Consider the following 20,108-nt stretch of genomic DNA (forward strand, 5'->3'; position numbering starts at 1 on the left):
GTATCCAGGCAAAACTTTCATTCAAAAAGATACATGCACCCCAATGCTGGCTGCAGCGCTGTTTTTAATAGCCAAGAAGCAACCTAAACATCCACTGATAGAAGAACAGATAAAGAAGATGTGGGGAGTGTGTGTGTGTGTGTGAGTGTGTGTGTGTGTGTGTGTGTGTGTGTGTAATGGAATATTACTTGGCCACAAAAAAGAATGAAATAATTCTTTGCAGCAACATGGATAGACCTAGAGATTCTCATACTAAGTAGGTTAGAGAAAGACAAACAATGATGTCATATGTGGGATGGGATTTTATTTTAATGATACAAATGAACTTATTTGCAGAACGGAAACAGACTCACAGACTTTGAAAAAAGAAACATGATTACCAAAGGGCACAGCAGGTGGGGAATGGACTGGGGGTGTGGGATGGACATATGTACACCGAGGGTCTATGGAATGACTGGCCAATGGGGACCTGCTGTCTAACACAGGGAGCTCAACCCAGTATGCTGTGATCATCTGTGTGGGAAAAGAATCTGAAAGAGAAGGGATGTGGGTACATGTATAACGGAATCACTTTTTTGTACAGCAGAAATATTCACAGCATTCTAAATCAACTGTATTTCAATAAAACTTGAAAAATGAAAAAAAAAAAGTTCAGCATTCAAAGAGTGTGGAATACTGGCAAAGGCATAGGCACAGGTTATTGGACCAGATTTGAGCATCACGAAATAGTCACATAGATAAACGAATTTTTGATACAGTGTCAAGGTAATTCAATCAAGATAACAGTCAACAATTAGTACTGGAATCACTGCAGATCCACGTGCAAAAAAAAAAAAAAAAAAAACCCACACACACTTAATGCATGTCTTGAAGCATACTAAAAATTAACTTCGTATGTATCCGAATAAAATGGAAACCTTACAACAAAACTTATAAAAGGAAACGCAGGAGAAATTTTCTATGACTTGTGTTATGCACACATGTTTTTGCAAAACATAAAAAAAGGAAATTGCTCAAAACATTTGCCCCCCAAAATGGAAATTGTTCAAAACTTAGAAACTTTTTAAGGAGTCTTGTAAATAAAATGAAAAGAAAAGCCACAGACTGGGAGTAATGATTTGCAAATCCTCTAGCCAACAAAGGACTCATTCACAGAATACAGAAGCACTCCTCACAAGACATTAATAAGGAACCACACAATTCCCCCCAAATCAGAGTGTCTTTGAACAGCCACTGCACCAAGAAGATATTTGCAGGGGCAGGAAGTGAAAGGAAAGGGACTCTGCAGGGGAGCCACAAGTTAAAACTTTGTTACATTACAATGCGTATCAATTAGAATAGCTATGAGGCGGGAACAGGGGTGGTGGGGGGGACAGGAATGCTGACAATGCTAAGTGTTGGCGAGAATTATTTTGCGTGGCTGGTAGGGTTGCAAACAGTTAGAGCCACTTGAAAAAGCAGTTTGGCAATTTCTTACACCATTTAACTCACACTTACCAGAGAATCAGCCATCCTGCTTCAGAAATTCAACCAAGAGAAAAGAAAACATCTGTACACTGGAGACCTGAGCATGCATGTTGCCATCAGATTTGTTTACAACCAGAAAAAAAAAAAAAAAGCTGGAAATGATGCGAAAGTCCATCCATGTGTAAATGGAGAATCAAATTGTGATGAAAGGGAACAGAGCAAGGCACCCCAAAACATGCCTGGTTGATATAAGGATTATGCTGAGCTGTTTTTTTTGTTTTGTTTTGTTTTTTTGGTTTTTTTTAATTCACGTGTAGTTCATTTACAACGCTGTGTTAGTTTCAGGGGAACAGCCAAGTGATTCAGTTTTGCACATACAGATATATGTAATTGCAGGTTCTTTGCCCTTTTAGGTTTGAGCTGAGTTTTTTTTTTTTTATTATTAATTTTTTTTTCTTTTTACAGCTGCATGCACAGCATATGGAGATTCCCAGGCTAGGGGTCCAACTGGAAGCCACAACAGGAGACCTCCACCCACAGCCACGGCAATGCCGGATCTGAGCCGCCTCTGTAACTTACGCTGCAACTCGTGGCAATGCCAGATCCTTAACCCAGTGAGCGAGGGCAGGGATAGAACCCGCATCCTCATGGATGCTCTGTCAGGTCCTTAAGCCACTGAGCCACAGTGGAAACTCCTGAGCTTTTTTTTTTTTTTTTAAGAAACAGCAGATGCAGGAGGAGCTTTGAAAATGGAGTAGGTATTACCGAATTGTAAAGACAATGGCCAGGGGAATCTCCATTTGTAACAACATTTGCTTGTCTGTGCCAGGAAGAAGGGAAGGGCTCTACATCGGAAGGAATTCTTAGGGATGGAGAAGGCAGAACTTCAGTCTCCATGGCAACCGTACTCTTCCGGCCTGTGCGTTTCCTGGTCATGTCTCTTCACTGACTCCCCTCCACCCAACACCTTTTTAGCCAAAGATGGTATTTCAGCTGATGCTTAGGACCATTTTGGATCATTTTTACTCAGTGTGCCTGGGTATCTCTCAGGTGTACAGGAGGCACGCATGCTATGCAACATCTGTTTTTTCTTGTCAGTCTCTCTTTTATTTCAAGGGACTCTCATTCAAGAACCTCAAAGGGTAGAGGAGCAGCGACTTGTTTTGCATGCAGCAACATTTCCCTTCCATGAAATATGCTTCGGCAATATAGGAACATAATTTTTTTTTTATTTTTGCTTTTTAGGGCCATACCTGCAGCACATGGAACTTCCAAGGCTAGGGGTCAGATTGGAGCTGCAGGTGCCAGCCTACACCACAGCCACAGCAACGTGGGATCCAAGCCATATCTGCCACCTACACTGCAGCTTGTGGCAACACTGGATCCTTAACACAATGACCGAGGCCAGGGATTGGACCTGCTTCCTCATGGATGCTAGTTGGGTTCACAACCAGCTGAGACACCATGGGAACTCCCAGGAACATGCTTCTGATACTGGAAGATCTAAAAAATGGATTAATCTAAAAATATACATAATGCTGAGGGAAAGAGGCTTAAAAAGCAGATATTGGGTGATCTCATTGATGTGACATTTTGTAGAAGGCAAAACTCTGGGAGAGAAAGCATTAATGGTTACCAAGGGCTGGGGTAGGAGGACTGGGTAACGAAAATATTTGTCATGTTTTTTGATGCCCATCAGCAGATGATTGGATTAAAAGATGAGGTATACAGACACAATGGAATACGACTCAGCCATTAAAAAGAACAAAATAATGCCATTTGCAGCAACATGGATGGAACTAGAGATTCCCATACTAAGTCAGAAAGACAAAGGTAAAAACCATATGATATCGCTTATATCTAGAATCTAATATATGGCACAAATGAACCTTTGCACAGAAAAGAAACTCATGGACTTGGAGAATAGACTTGTGGTTGCCAAGAGGGAGGGGGAAGGAGGGGGAGGGACTGGGAGTCTGGGGTTCATAGATGCAAACGATTGCCTTTGGAATGGAGAAGCAATGCGATCCTGCTGTATAGCACTGGGACCAGTAGCTAGTATTTATGATGGAGCATGATCATGTGAGAAAAAAGAATGTATATATGTATGTGTAACTGGGTCACTATGCTGTACAGTAGAAAATGGACAGATCAGTGTAAACCAGTTATAATGGAAAAAATAAAAATCATCATAAAAAAAGACAATTTTTTTGACTGCAGTGGTGATGATGTGACTATCTATAATAAAATTCTTAGAAGAGTTCCCTTAAAATGGGGGAATTTGACTCCATGTCTATTATGCCTCAATACACCAAAGTTCCTTGGAAATATCCTTAAGTCATTTGGAGGTCAAAAGAACTTTGGGCAGAATTAGATATTTGGGAAGCTGGTCAGAAAAATATCAACAAGGTTTAAAACACTTGGTTAAATAGGATCACAGGTCCCTGAAACAACACTTCACTTCACGTGACAGTAAAATTTTTAAAAGCTAATACACATGACTTAAAGGCAAAGAAACCTGCACATAATCTGTTGTCCAAATTAAGATTCTAAGAGAACTTGGTTCTGGTAACAGAGGAACCAAATCCAATCATGCACCAGCGGATTCCTCACAAAATCTAGTTCCCTAATTAAATTTAATCTAATCCTAACCCGTTCTGAACATCTGAACTCTTTTTTTTTTTCTTTTGCCATTTGTTGGGCCGCTCCCGCGGCATATGGAGGTTCCCAGGCTAGGGGTCTAATCGGAGCTGTTGACCCCAGCCTACACCAGAGCCACAGCAAAGCGGGATCCGAGCCGCGTCTGCAACCTGCACCACAGCTCACGGCAACACCAGATCCGTAACCCACTGAGCAAGGGCAGGGACCGAACCCGCAACCTCATGGTTCCTCGTCGGATTCGTTAACCACTGCGCCACGACGGGAACTCCCTGAACTCTTTTCTCCGTGTTCTTTTCCACAAACCATCCACAACCTTCTGTATGCATATTATCCGGTCCATTATTTTCTTTTCCCTGCACGGAACAACCAGCTCTAGGGCAAAGCTCCCTTTTGAATGCCTTTCTTTTAACAAAAGGCATTCCCAGATCCCATGCACCTGAACTTCCTTCTGGCCCGTTTCCTTTGTATTTCTGAGACTTTCGATGAGCATTGCAATTGCTTTCAGCCAATTAAAAAGAGCTCGTTTGCAAAATAATTTTGATAATACCACAGAGGAAAAGACCTTTGATAAACACAGACGTCCATCCAGACAGACAAGCGATGACTCCGTTTTCCCGCTTGAGGGTACAAAGACCTGTTTTCTTCAGTCTCAGGGAATCACAGATGATGAGAGAAAAGTTCTTCAGAGCCCAGGGAGAACATTTCTATCCCAGAGGCACAGCAAGAGAAATGCACGTTCCTCCTAGAAAACTGACTTCCTGCACCTGCAGACGCAGACGCCCGTGTTAGAACGTCAAGACAATTTCATCTCGGCTGTTTTCACAAGGTTTCTTTCGGCGGCAACACAGCCAGTTCAGTTACAATCAATAACTGTCACAAACAGTCACATCTATCAGTCATGCTCACTTCCAGAGGAACTTGAATCGGCATTCAACCACGACCCCTAAGGAGGGGAGAACAGGAGTCAGACTCCTGTCCTAAGACAGTGACACTTCCAAGAGAAAAGCCAAACCAAACCAATTCCAAAAGGCTCCCTTTCGTACAAGAGTATAAACACCTATCCAGGAGTTCCCGCCGTGGCGCCGGGGTTCACGACTCCGACTAGGAACCATGAGGGTGCGGGTTCGATCCCTGGTCTTGCTCAGTGGGTCAAGGATCTGGTGTTGCCGTGAGCTGTGGTGCAGGTTGCAGACGTGGCTCAGATCCCGCGTTGCTGTGGCTCTGGCTATGCCAGTGGCTATAGCTCTGATTGGACCCCCTAGCCTGGGAATCTCCATATGCTGAGGGAGCAGCCCTAGAAAAGGTAAAAAGACAAAATAAATAAAAATAAACAAAAAAATAAAAGCCTATCCATATAAGGAAATTCATCCCAGGTCCTTTCTGTTTACAAAACAGTCCTAGTTGAAAGAGACTGTTATCTGGTAGAGCCCATAGGTGGCCACTGTTCTCGAGATCCCAAAACATAGAAGTCAAGCAGTGTTTCTGCAAAATATCATTTTCTTTCTTTTTCTTTCTTTTTCTTTCTTTCTTTCTTTCTCTCTCTCTCTTTCTTTCTTTCTCTCTCTTTCTTTTTCTTTCTTTCTTTCTCTCTCTCTTTCTTTTTCTTTCTTTCTCTCTCTCTTTCTTTTTCTTTCTCTCTCTCTCTTTTCCTTTCCTTCTTTTTCTCTCTCTCTCTTTTCCTTTCTTTCTTTCCTTCCTTCCTTCCTTCCTTCCTTCCTTCCTTTCTTTCTTTCTTTCTTTCTGTTTCTTTCTTTCTTTTTTAGGGCTGCACCTGCAGCATACAGAATTTCCCAGGCCAGGGGTTGAATTGGAGCCGCAGCTGCCACCCTGCACCACAACCAAGGCAACACCAGATCCAAGCCGTGTCTGTGACCTACACCACAGCTCACGGCAATGCAGGATCCTTAACCCACTGAGCAAGGCCAGGGATCGAACCCACGTCCTCTAGTTGGGTTTGTGACCACTGAGCCACGACAGGAACTCCCTCAGTTTCTTTCATTCTTAGGAACACCACCAAAGATCTCCCAGTTTTGCCAAATACACTCCAGGGAACTATAAGGTGGAATGGAGCTCTGATTACTGGCAATTATTCACAGCGGGTCTTGTATCAAGCCAAGAGTAAATGATGGCAACGCAAAACCATTTCGAGGGGGTCACAGTTCCCCTAGCCCCAGAAAGGGAGAGTCCCAGCCAATCTCCCATCAGAAATGAAGCCCAATGACCAAGGCTGAGTCCATGGGAGAGGAGAGAATGCCAACCAATGCCCAATGGAGATGAAGCCCAATGGAGACACCCCCACCAGCTGATGCAACACACACCCAAGGTACAAACAACAAGTATGGTCACACAGACAGAAGATCAGCTGAGGTGGAGTCCCCACATTCTGCTCCCACTCCCAGACGGAGACCTCTCAACAGATGGACCCAGCTCTCAAAAGAGGGTGACCCCGGAGCAGAGGAATTCTTAAACAACTGCTGGAGCAACTCACCTCCAAACCAAACCAAAGGTGGATGCTGGTTCAGTTTCTTCACTCCAGAAGCCTCATGCTGAGGATCACTGGTGTCATCAGGAAGAGTCCCTCTGAATTCCTTGGAGCAAAAGGACCTCTGGCAGCTTCTGGGGGTCCCCCACTTCCCTGGCTGGGGTCGAACTGCCACAGGCATGGACGGGCTCCTGGCCAGTTTGCCAACATTGTTGTAGGTCAAACAAACTGGAAGGATAGAGTTTGGGGCAGAGGAAGGTTTACTGCAGGGCTGAGCCAGGAGATTAAGTGGCTCATGCTTAACAGATGCAAACTCAAGGGTTTTGGGAGAAGAGGTGTGATAGGCAACACCTGGGAGAAGGGCTGCAGGGAGTGTGAACCTTCCCTGATTGGTTGGTGGGGAGGTCACAGGGCGGAGTTCCAGGGATCTCAGTCATCAGCCTTCCGGTTCTAGTGAGTCGAGGCTCCACCTGCTTGTGCTTGGCCTGAAGTGAGCATCCTGCACCAGGATGGGGGCTTCCTTCCTGCAGAAGAGCTCAGGGGCATATTGCTCTGTAGGACCCTCAAGGAGGAACCAGGACCCTGCTTTACGGCTGCAGTGTTGTTTCTTTTTTTATTTTTCACTTGTTAAACATTTTCTTGAAGTCCAGTTGATACAAGGCTATGATCATTTCAGCTGTACCACCAAGTGATTCACTGATACATGTCCACACATCCATTCTCTTTTAGATTCATCTCCCACCTAGATGACCACAGACTATTGGGTAGAGTTCCCTGTGCTAGACAGCAGGTCCCTGAAGACCAGGAAACTCCAAGGGGGACAGCTGGGCTTGGCATCTGCACTGTTGTCTCTTGACAGCTCCTCCTTTGTCCTCTACCTTCCCTATTGAGTAATCCCAGTGATTACTCATCAGCGTAATGGAACTCAGGGAAGGTTTAGGAGGCTGAAGCCTTTTTCCCACAAATGAGATATGGGGAACATATCTTGGGTCCTGGATGTAGCCTCTACTTTTGATTTGGTTACTTTTAGCAAGATCACCTTTGGTTTGTTTTTTAATGACTTTGGAGCCCTCGATGAACGGAGGCAGAATATCCTTATTTAGTTTGCTGGAACCTTTTAAGTTCAAAATATACATTATGTTTGTAGAGTATCTTATAGGTGTCCTGTGAGGTAGCCCTTTGCTAGGCTGCACCCCACAGCTCTGCAAGCTCTGTCCTTTTCTGGCCTCAAGACCAAAGAGAAGGCTTGGAGTCAGCAACAGAGACGCTGATGGTTTAGAAGATGAGGGAAATCTCACACCTCTGAAGAAAGGTCCTAGAGCACCAGGACACCACGCCATGTGCAAAAGACAAAGGACAGGACACGGCAACAGTCTTGGCTACTCAGGGGAGGGGAGGCTACCATTGATAGGGGAATTGATGTCAGGTTGGCTCATCGGTTACCAGGGAAACCAGCTTCTGGGGCAGGGATGATGGGCGCAAGCAGGTAGGTGATTACTAATTATGCCCTATCATGAAGAGGAGTGCGTTGTTAGGTGTCTAAAGCCAGGACTAGTCAAACAGGGGATGGACAGAGGCCATGAGAACCATCATCTTGAAGGGACTGGCTAGAAAGGGGTGTTTTATCAATTTATGATGATGGGAAGGCTGAACTCCAAAGCGAGCAATGGGTTTTCTCTCAGAGCTTCCAATTCTTGAAAACTACAAACATCTCCAAGTTGTCTCAGAAGCGCTGTTCTTTCCATCACACCCCAGCTCAGCCATCCTTGACATCCTCACACATGCTTGGATGACATACCTGTATCTTCAGGTAGGAGCCACAGGTGATGGAGCTGGGGGTGTTTGCTGACCATGGTTTTCTTGGAGAAAGCTAATGACAGACAATACAAATTAGAGCAATTTCCTCAGGAGAAGAAATGAACCAACGAGACTCCTGAAGAGAGGAAGGTGTTCAGAGGTGGGTAGGACTGGAATCTCCTCAAGACACTGAAAATAGACCCCAGGAGCTGCAGCAACGGGATGTGCCTTTCTCTGCCTCCCCTGCCTATCCTGGTGTAGCTCTTATGTGTTTATCCAACTCATTGCCCTAAATGCACTTGAATGGTATGGATTTTTTTTTTTTTTTTTGCTTTTTAGGGCTGCACCCATGGCATATGGAAGTTCCCAGGCTAGGGGTCCGATCAGAGTTGCAGCTGCCAGCTGACCCCACAGCCACAGCAACTTGGGATCTGAGCCTCATCTGTGACTTATACCACAGCTCACAGTAACGCCAGATCCCCGACCCACTGAGCAAGGCCAGGGATCAAAGCCACAACTTGATGGATACTAGTCAGATTCTTTTCACTGTGCCACAATGGGATCTCTCTGAGTTGCAAGGGTTTACATAGGAAAGTCATAGAGACTGTATTAGAGATGTACAATTTTCTGTTTTCATATAAATAGGTAAGCAGTGGGCTGTGTTAATTCAGTTCATTGTATTTCACTGGAAGAATTTGTGCAAACAGCCGACCATGAACAGAACGAGCAGAGCTGCATACCTGCTGCAAACTACTAGGAAGATGCTACTGAAATCAGTGACAGGGAAATATGGAAGTCACGAAACACAGAAGATTGCCAGGGTTAGACTAAAACAGAAAATGACAAGTGTTCTGAGTTGCAATGACCTCAGCAGGTTTCTCCCTTGGGTGTGATTCCTTGAGGGAAGGTCTTTATTTTTTTCAATCCCAATGCTCTTGAACAAGTGGGTGTTTGGTAAAATTGGTAAGAAATCAGAAAGGAAGTGAAGTAAGCATTTTAACTGGAGAAACAGCCCTCCCCACCCCCACCCTCCAGCTGAGGAGGCAGCTACGCGCCTGACAGCAGATTTACTCACCCCAAACCATCCTTCTGGTCATCTTGTAGCAACAACGTGCCTCATGTCCTTGCTAGCAGCTCTGCTAGCCATGCTCCAAGCATTGCTGATCAGTTCTGTTCTTGTAATCTTGCTTACTCAGCTTCTTAGGTAGGCACACTGTCTGCTTGGGGAAGGGGGAGGGCCAGGCTGCTTGTGCCGGGAAAACAAGACTTGGAAGTCTGTATGGCGTAAAAGTTACCCAGAGCAAAGACCTGGTGCTCCCACTTTGGAGGCGACTCCTCTGAGCCCACACTGGTGCTCCATAAACCTGGCTATTCCTCATCTTCCGAAGGCCGCTTGTCTCTTTCCGCTGGCAGGGTTTCTGCCACAGAAGGAAGAATGAAAAGGAGAGAGGGAGGAATAAAAGAAGGAAGTTGAGAAGGATGGTCAGGAGGATGGCTGGTATTAATGAGGAAGGGGTTGGGAAGGTGTCTTCGCAAAAATAAAAGTCTTCAAGTCTTCAAGTTTCAAGTCGTCTGACTTGAAACACCAGTGGGTTTGGGGCTGGAGTGGGGATGGACACAGCAAGGATTTGAAAATCAGTGGATATTTCAGGAGGAGAAAATACTTTCTTTCTTTCTTGATGGAAAGAAAAATGCCCTAACCCAGTGTTGCAAGAGATTGGGCTTCGTCGCCCCAGTCCTGGCATTTTTGCAGCAACTGGACATTGATGATTTTAAGTAAGGGGCATAACTACAATATTCAGAAGACAAAGACTACAATATGCAGGCTTGGACCACTTTGGAGGAGGGAGTGGGATGTGGAGAGATTTTTAGGAAGAAAGACAAATGAGCAGTCCACAGCCCAATGTCAGCATCCTTCCTGGCTATGGTTTTCATTTACAGAAATGCTGACTCATGCAAGTTTTCCCCTCGACCCCACTTCCTAGGGATAGAAACCCTTCCATGAAATAAGAGGTCTGGCCATTACCTTAACGCTACAGCTACATCCTTACTGAAGCTCTGGGTCCACAGAATAGAGATGCCTTTGTCTTCATCTCCTATGAGGTGAACCTGAGATGAGGTTCCCTGGGCAAAGGTGGATTGAGGACAGACTCTCCAAGATGCTGAGGGATGCAGAACAGGGTGGGAGAAACCTGAACCAAAGAGGGAGTCCCACCTGGAGGTGTTCTGTTACCTGCTGCCGTGAGGAGCCCTGACACAGGGGTCTGAAATCAAGCAGAACTGCCTGGCAGGCTTGTGACACCAAAGCTTGCTGGCCCCAAACTACAATGAGGGACCATCTCACACCAGTCAGAATGGCCATCATTAACCAGTCAACAAATAACAAATGCTGGAGAGAGTGTGGAGAAAAGGGAGCCCTCCTACACTGTTGCCGGGAATGTAAACTGGTACAACTACCATGGAAAACACTATGGAGGTGCCTCAGAAAACTATACATGAAAACTATACATAGTTATGACCCAGCAATCCCACTCTTGGGCAACTATACAGGCAAAATTTTACTGAAAAAGATACATGCAGCTCTATTTAACAATAGCCACGACATGGAAACAACCTAAGTGTCCAATGACAAATGAATGGATTAAGAACATGTGGTACATATATACGATGGAATACTACTCAGCCATAAAAAAGAACAAAATGATGCCATTTGCAGCAACACAGTTGGAACAAGAGACTCTCATACTAAGGAAAGTAAGTCAGAAAGAGAAAGACAAATACCATATGATATCACCTATATCTGGAATCTAATATACAGCACAAAATAAACCTATCTACAGAAAAGAAACAAACTCATGACACGGAGAACAGACTTGTGGTTGCTGGGGAGGAGGGAGAGTGGGATGCACTGGGAGTCTGGGGTTCACAGATGCAAACTATTGCATTTTGAGCAGATCAACAATGAGATCCTGCTGTATAGCACAGAGAACTCTATCTAGTCCCTTATGATGGAACATGATGGAGGATAATGTGAAATAAAAGACTGTGAATGAATGTGTGACTGGGTCTCTTTGCTGTCCAGCAGCAGAAATGAATAGAACATTGTAAATGAACTATGATATAAAACAAAATCAAACCAAACAAAGCTTGTTGGTCCCAACTGCTGAGTTTCTGATTCATTGGATGTTCCTTGACCAGGGTGGCACATTGTAAACTACCCCAGTGGAGTTTAAGGCACATCATCAAATCCATCCCACCTGGGGCAACTCAGCCCTGCCTTCTATTCTATTCCATAGGCTGTATCTGTCCAACCCGTGGGCACTGTTCTTTTCTGTAGGTCCATGATAGGTGAGAAATAAAAGAGTAAACTGCCATATTAGTAACAAAGAGGTGTCACAATCACCTGTGCATGCGCGACCTGCAAGGGTGAGGCAGTGAGCCCCGAGGGAACCCAGGAAGGAAGCAAAGAACACCTGCCTTCTTGCAGCCAGCAGACTGCAGCCCCCTCTAACAAGGAGCCCTGAGGAAACTCAGGCTGTGAAAACACAGGATACTGGCCCCATAGCGGAGGTGCACATCAAAGGAATGATGGCAGTGAACCCAGACTTTGCATCTTCCTATAGAAAAGCATTAAATTCCTTAACTTGAAAGAGCTGGTTTTCTTTTTTCTTTTTTTTTAAACCCTACTTTTTTTTTTTTTTTTTGCCTTTTCTAGGGCCACTCCCGTGGCATATGGAGGTTCCCAGGCTAGGGGTCTAATTGTAGCTGTAGCTGCCGGCCTACGCCAGAGCCATAGCAACACGGGATCCAAGCCACATCTGCAACCTACACAGATCCGGCAATGCCAGATCCTTAACCCACTGAGCAAGGCCAGGGACCGAACCTGCAACTTCATGGTTCCTAGTCAGATTCGTAAACCACTGCACCACGACGGCAACTCTGAGAGCTGGTTTTCTATTATCTTTGGTTCTAACTACCTGCCCTTTGTTGCAACAATTCCTATATATCTTATATAGGATAAGTTCCTATGTACATTTGTACATTTCCTGTATATTCCTATATATCTTAGCCCCCTGGTCTCCTTGAGCAGTTTCCTCAAGGTCACTTGAGATATTGCCTCCTGCGCTTCAGTCTCCATTTTGCCCCATATAAAACTTAACTCTCAAATTTTAGGTTGTTCATATATATATGTGAATAACCTAAAATTTGTTCATATATATATATTTATATATGAAATAAAATTTGTCCACATATATATGTGAACAACCTAAAATTTGTTCATATATATATATGAAATAAAATTTGTTCATATATATATACACACACATACATATATATACACACACATTATATATAACATATATGTATAATTCATATATACACATTATTATATATGCATAATTTATATGTATATATATATACATATACATATTTAGTCAACATAGGTTTGTAAGTCTGGTCCATCAGACAGCTCTATGGGGGACTTTTAGGGTTGAGTAAAATATTCTCTAACTTGATGTCTAGCGGTGGATATGTGATTGTCTTGGGTTTTTTTAACGCACAAAATATCAGCATGCTGTGGTAACATAAACTCTAAAGCTACTATGTGTGGAGCACCGTGCAGAGTCCGCAGGACCCACGTTGTTCTTGAAATCTTATACAAGCTCCTGTTCTGGTGTTTTGAAGGACAAGGCTTTGTCTTTCGCCTCCCAGGCCTCCCCTGAATCTCAAAAGGCTGACTCCAGAGTTAATGAGGAAACAATGTGACAGCTAAAAACTACTTGCAACAGTCTCTGTGAGGTTAAAGCCCAGCCTTGGCCATGAATTTACTCTAACTAGCTTTGCACAAATGATCTCTTCGTTGCTTTTTAGTTATTTTTTTTAAACTAATGGTTACTTTCCAGTTCTATTCTATTGCACCTGGTGTTTTGTTTTCCTCTGAAACCCTCCCCAACACCCCTTCCTTGGTGAGCCATCTTCACTGCAGAGAGAAAGTCAAGGTACCATCACCCCAAAGACCACCAGACACCATCCGAGGCCCCCCTGGCTGTGGCCGTGATAACTTTGCAAGGATCTCTGGAGGGAGAAGAAGGCAGGCTCCTTCCTCCTTATCAACAGCCCTGGTTTTCGAGCTCAACCTGTAAGACCCCCTTGCTGTCCCCTCTCAAAGGAGGACACCGTTTGGAGGGGTTCACCTGTTGGGGCCTCCTCTGCGTGGCAGAACCATAAAGTGGTTCTTTCTGCTTCACCCCAAATTCTGACCCTCCATGGGTGCCCGTGGACAGGGAGCAGTTTCGGCTACGTCCTGGGTACCTGCATCCGTGGACTGAAGAGGTGTGACCCTGCCTTTCCCCTGTCTGTGCCTTTCTGACCTGGTCCACACGAAGGTAACGGAGACCTGAATTCTCCTCCCTCTGTGGGTTTTGCCTATTTTCCTTCCTGGGGATGATCGTACGTCATACGAAGCTGGGAGGTAAGGTGATCACTCTGCATTTTTCCCACAAGGAAATGGACCGTCTTGCAGGCACACAGCTCCTAGGACCTGAAGCGGATGGAGCTTTGAAGCCTCAGACCATGACTCACCACAGAACAGGAAACCCCAAAAGCAACCTCTGGGGACGCGGCAGCCCCAAATGTGAAAGGATCTTTTAGAGCGAAAATGTCTCCTCCTTGGAGTTCCCGTCATGGCTCAGCAGTTAACAAACCCGACTCGTATCCATGACGACGTAGGTTCGATCCCTGACCTCGCTCCGTGGGTTAAGAATCTGGCATGGCCATGAGCTGTGGCATAAGTTGCAGACAGGGTTCAGATCCTGCATGGCTGTGGCTGCCATGTAGGCTGGCGGCTGCAGCTTGGATTCTGCCCCTAGCCTGGGAACCTCCATATGCTGCGGGTGCAGCCCTAAAAAAAAACGGTCCCCTTCTTGCTCGTTCATATTGGTGATGCCGCTGGCTGGTGGAAATCCAGGACAGTGGCTTGGCATTTTTCCATTCTAATGCACCACTTGAATCCCAGCACTGATGTTTCATTGGCATGCTCGGCAGCACTTTCTTTGCATGCTGAGTTTTGGAGAATGATTTCTCGGATATCTCGAGGCTACCTTCTCTTTCTCTGAGAACCTATCTCTGGAAAGTGAACATGTCAGGGGGGAAAACCGGATGTCAGTGACTGCAGTGTTTCAGGACTCTTTCGGCCGTGGCTTTGGAGAACTTTGCCCCTGACTCATACCTGTTCCGTGGGACACCCACGTGGCTGATTCTCAGGAGCATATGACAATCAGGATCCAGGTACACCAGGCAGGAGGTGTGCTGTTTCGTAAGATGAGTTAATAGAGATAGAGGCAAAGCTGGGTGACTGTCCTCGTTTGCCATGTTTCTATGACTCTAACTGTGCAATAGACACTGGTAATTTCCACCTGAGCAGAAAACACTCGGGATCACAGTGAACTGGTGGAAAGGACAAAAACCAGAGCTTGCAGCTTCCCTCAACATACAATGATTGTACCCATGTTTTAAAACATCACTTTACCTGCAGGTTACCATTATATTTTTTTTTTTAATTTTTTAAAATGATTTTTATTTTTTTCCGTTATCGTTGGTTTACAGGGTTCTGTCCATTTTCTATTGTACAGCAAAGTGACCCAGTTACAAACACACACATATATACATATATACGTTCTTTTTCTCACATTATCCTCCACATCATCTTTTTGGTTTTGTTTTTATGGTCGCACCTGCAGCCCATGGAAGTTTCCAGGCGTGGGGTCATATTGGAGCTGCAGCTGCAGGCCTATGCCACAGCCACAGCAACACTGGATCCGAGCTGCATCTGCAATCTATGCTGCAGCTTTTGGCACCACCATATCTTTAACCCACTGAGTGAGGCTGGAGATGGAACCCTCATCCTCAGAGACACGACGTTAGGTCCTTAACCTGCTGAGCCACAATCGGAATGCCTAACCATTATCTTTGCATCCATGCAAGCTGTCCATTCCTCTGGTTTAAATGAGGGAAGATACCTGTGTAAGAAAGAAAATATTGGAGTTCCCGTCATGGCTCAGTGGTTAATGAATCCGACTAGGAACCATGAGGTTGCGGGTTCAGTCCCTCCCCTTGCTCAGTGGGTTAAGGATCTGGTGTTGCCATGAGCTGTGGTGTAGGTTGCAGATGCGGCTCGGATCCCGCGTTGCTGTGGCTCTGGTATAGGTTGGCGGCTACAGCTCCGATTAGACCCCTAGCCTGGGAACCTCCATATGCTGCGGGAGTGGCCCTAGAAAAGGCAAAAAGACAAAAGAAAAGAAAGAAAACATCAAAAACCTACAAGCATGGAATCCAGATGCTAGCTGTGGTACAGTTTATGGGTACCACTATGGATGAGTTATTTTAACTTTTCTGTAGCTTTCACGTCCTGGAAAAGGAGAAGGGAAATAGTTGGCTAAAAATGCTCCCTTGATGAGTCCATGAGGGGTGTCTGGAAGCAAGTGGTCTGCGGGGGCATTTCCAACAATTTTCCCCCTTTTGCGCCAAGTGGCATCGGGAGGACAAAGGCGTCTTGATGACCCTTCCCATTAAGAACGTCTGATTCCACTGCTGCCATTTAGCTTCTTTTCCCTCCCGTTTCTCCTTGGCTCTCATCGCCCCCTCTCTTTCCTACAGGCTGTGTGGTTGATGCTCCCCATAGCCAAAGTCAGCACCACCTGCAGATGGTCAAGGATGGGGGGGTGATTTCCCCCAGCTCCTTGCGTTCTGGAGGCTGGACTCATCCTAACTCCAACACAGGACAATGAACAGGAGGAAAAGAAACCTATGTTAATCCATGAGCACAGAGCTCTCCTAGAAATGGGACCTATGTAAAGAACAAGGCAGACAAGTTTTGTATTACTTTTTTTTTTTGGCAAAGTTTGGGGTTCGTAGATGCATATCATGACATTGAGAATGGATCAGCCATGAGATCCTACGGTACAGCACAGGGAACTCTATCCACTCTCTTGGGAATAAACCATGATGGAAGATAAGATGAGAAAAAGAATGTATATCTAGGTATGACTGGGTTACTGTGCTATAGAGCAGAAAGGGATAGAACACTGTAAATCAGCTATCCTTAAATAAAAAATGAAAATTCAATTAAAAAAAGAAAAAAGAAAAATTTGAAGTGAAAACTAAATTTGAAAAGAACAGCTAGGACAGAGAAACTTAGGTTCTGGGTGTTTAACCAGTGAAGAATCTAAATGGAGGTAGGGCTTGGGGTGTCCAATTAAATAGAAAAAAAACCCACAAGGTTTGTTTATACAGCCTTCTAACCCTAAATTCCCCATCTCTGGAGATAAGGCTGCTCTTCTATATCCAGAGGCAAGAAGGTCACCTTTCATAGGGCAGGTGTATTACCTGCTTCACGGAGACAGAGAGGAGGGTTAGCGTGTCCCTTTTGCGCTGGCCATTTTCATCATAATTCAAAATAATCACTATGCCACTGAGGCATAGTTGGGGTGATCGGCCCTGAGCCCCAACAAGATCTTGCCTTGGCACAATTCCTGGAGTTTGATATTTCAGCTGTCTCTGAGGGCCCTCTAAAAATGCAAATAAAAACAATGAGTGAAAGCCCTATGGCAATGTCCTATCTTTTCCAACGTTTTTATTCTACCCACTATAACTGACATACTGCCATCATATTCATGAACATAGCATACTCCTGTCCATATTTACAGATGTACATGATGTAATGAGCAAAGCACATTTCAGGGTAAATGAACCCACTGGGTCTCCTCCATAAAGATGGCATCTGCCTCAATGTTCATGTTCGCACAAGTTTCGATGGCTGCAAAACATGTGACATTGCGTCTCAAAGGTGCTAGAAACTATGTACCTTGAACAAGTGCAAATTGGGTTGGGATTTAGGAGATATACAAGGATGACACAGACCCAGTTTAATTCTTAAAACACTACAGCTTTAAAAAATATATTTCTTGGTTCAACCACTATGGAAAACTGTATGGAGGTTATCTCAGAAAACTAGATGCAGAACTACCATTCAACCCAGCCATCCCACTCTTGGGCATATATCTACATGGAACTTTCATTCAAAAAGATACATGTACCTCTATGTTCATTATAGTGCTGTTTATAATAGCCAAGCCATGGAAACAACCTAAATGTTCATTGCCAGAGGAATAGATTAAGACGATGTGGTCCATACAAATGATGGAATACTACTCAGCCATAAAAAAGAGCAAAATCATGTCACTTGCAGCAACATGGATGCAACCAGAGATTCTCATACAAGGTGAAGTAAGTCAGAAAGAGAAAGACAAATACCCTATGATATCATTCTATGTGGAATCTAAAATATGGCACACATGAACCTATCTGTAGAACAGAAACAGACCCACAGACCATGGAGAAAAGACATGTGGTTGCCAAGGGGGAGCAGGAGGGAGTGGGATGGATGGGGTGTGTGGGGTTAGTCATGCAAACAATGACATTTTAAATGGCTAAGCAATGAGGTCCTGCTATACAGCACAGGGAACTCTATCCAGTCTCTTGGGATAGACCATGATGGAGGACAGCAGGAGAAAAAGAATGACTATATAGATATGACTGGATCATGGTGCCATACAGCAGAAATGGACAGAACTGTGTAAATCAACAGTAACAAAAAAAATTTAATTCTTGTTGCCTTTTAACAGGTAGAGTGCTTCAGGTGAAGCCTCCCATGATTTCTGTACTCTACAAACACTCAAGTCACAAACACCATTTTATTAAAATAAGCTACAAACTCAGTGGTTGGTTTCATGAAATATACTTAGGAGGGTCTTAAGTTTGGAGAAATGGAAAGGATTTAGGAACTTTCTCCTTTGGAAGACCAAAACGTGCTAACACATATGTTCATTTCACTTGCTGAGAGCCCCAAATCTCTCTTTTTACAACTTAAACCTGTGTGCATGCGTGTCCATGGACTTCTTTTATTGAAAAGGATTATTTTGGTGGTGGAGGGTCTTCTCTGTTTTAGGACAGTCAACATGACCTCTGAGACAAAACTATAAATTTTTGGTTGAAATGTGTCCTATATTTTAGACAAATCAATTAATTTTTTGGCTCCCACATCCATGTGTGTTGGAAGTCTGAAAGTACACAACCACTGAGTTTCCCCATGATGAAGAAAATTGAAGATGTTTATTTCAAACACACAGAAGTATGGTTTCTGGGTTTTTGTTGTTGTTGCTGTTGTTGTTATTCTGGCTGCACCTGCAGCATGTGGAAGTTCTCAGACCAGGGTTCGAATCCGAGCCACCGCAGTGACAATGCCAGATACTTAATCTGTTGAGCCACTAGGGAGCTCTGAGGTCTTTGTTTTTAGACAATTAACCATGTGTTGGTTTAAGCAAAGTCTCTGGATCACGTTCTGCTTCTGAGCAAGGGTTTGGCTAGATAAAGCCTGTAGTTTATATCAAGATGGACATACAGAGTCCGAACATCCAGGAACACTGAAGCCAGTGAGAAAATCACTCCCACTTCCACATAAACCAAGTCTAGGAGGACCTCAACTGGGATCTCAGCTCTCCATGTTTCTCCCCCCTTCCCAGGCTCTCTGCTCCCTTCCCCTGCCTCCAAGTGAAATATGACTACAAGAAGCTGCCTCTCCTGCATGCCATCTGCCACCAAGCCAACACACACCTTAAGGTGGGAATAACAAAACAGACTGTATTAGCACCAAAAGAGATCTTTTGACTTAGGCTGCTCCTCGTCATGTCTCCATCCGCCAACGGTCCCGGTATTTAATCATAAAAGCTGAGGCTTGCACATCTGCAGAAAACATCTGATTGCCCCTCCACACCCACCCCTGGAACAGCCAATTAGCAGCTCGGGCACTGTGTTAATTGCTGCCAGCACGGTGTTGGCAGGGTTTCAATCAACACCTTAGGAAATTATCTAAGGACAAGAGCCAAGCATTGGGGGTTGGTTTTATTCACAGTCGATGGACACGGATGTGATGGACCCTTGAACCATCATGTATCCTTGAAGGGGTGCCTGGTTCTGCTTCTCCCTGGAGAGTTTTCCTCAAGCCTGGGAAGATCGCCCGAGGGAAGCAACAAGGCAAGAGAAAATATGGTTGGTGACACCTCCCCAGGCAGCGTGCTTCTTGCCACATCAAGTTGTAATGATCTGCCTTCTTTGCCCCTGGCTTAAGGTCCCGTGTGAGAAGCATCTTCTAGGCAAAGATGATTAAAGAAGGCAAGGCGTTTGTGTACCATATTTTAAAGACATTCATTTGGCAGAAATTGCACTGACTTTGACCTGTAGCTCAAAGTGAGCTGCCCCCAAAGATGCCTTAATGGCTGATTATTTTGAATTAACGTGACTTAAGAAAGAGCTGACACAAGGAGGACGCTCTGACCATCCTCTCTGTTTCCACGAAGCAGGAAATACATCTGCCCTGTGAAAGGGGCCCTTCCTGCATCCACAGGTAGAAGAACCCCCGTTATCATCAGAAAGGGGGAATTTGGGGTCAGAAGCCTGTAGAAGCAAATCCTGTTTTTTCTTTAATTTACCACTCAAAACCTAAACTCTATTTAGAGTCTTTCATTAACAAGCCATCCAAGATGCATGTTTCTTTGTCTTGTTGATTCCTCACAGATTTCGTGACCTCTCCTGGAGGACTCTTCCTCACGTTCAATTTGAAAAGTCCCTGAGTCGGCAAAAAGAG

The 20,108-nt window shown here is 44.6% G+C and overlaps 1 long non-coding RNA gene across 5 annotated transcripts in view; it reads right to left on the reverse strand.

The window, feature by feature from the left end:
* The window catches only part of LOC102164143 (uncharacterized), a 358,716-nt gene that overhangs the window by 138,195 nt on the left and 200,413 nt on the right, over positions 1-20,108 (reverse strand). For 3 of the 5 annotated variants that reach the window (XR_014836010.1, XR_014836011.1, XR_014836015.1), the window contains 2 exons: positions 9,483-9,825; positions 6,617-6,838 (listed from right to left, as the gene is read on the reverse strand). The exons of 1 other annotated variant lie outside the window; for it this stretch is intronic. This is a non-coding gene — a long non-coding RNA (uncharacterized LOC102164143). Of the gene's footprint in view, positions 1-6,616; positions 6,839-7,214; positions 8,481-9,482; positions 9,826-20,108 lie in introns of those variants that run through there. One more of the 5 variants, XR_014836013.1, reaches the window with a different exon arrangement.

The sequence above is a fragment of the Sus scrofa genome, chromosome Y (assembly GCF_054392235.1).
Source record: "Sus scrofa isolate SSC_HxYL_T2T_F1_AM1 chromosome Y, Sscrofa_HxYL_maternal_Yorkshire_Landrace_v2.0, whole genome shotgun sequence".
In the NCBI taxonomy this organism is placed as follows: Eukaryota; Metazoa; Chordata; class Mammalia; order Artiodactyla; family Suidae; genus Sus; species Sus scrofa.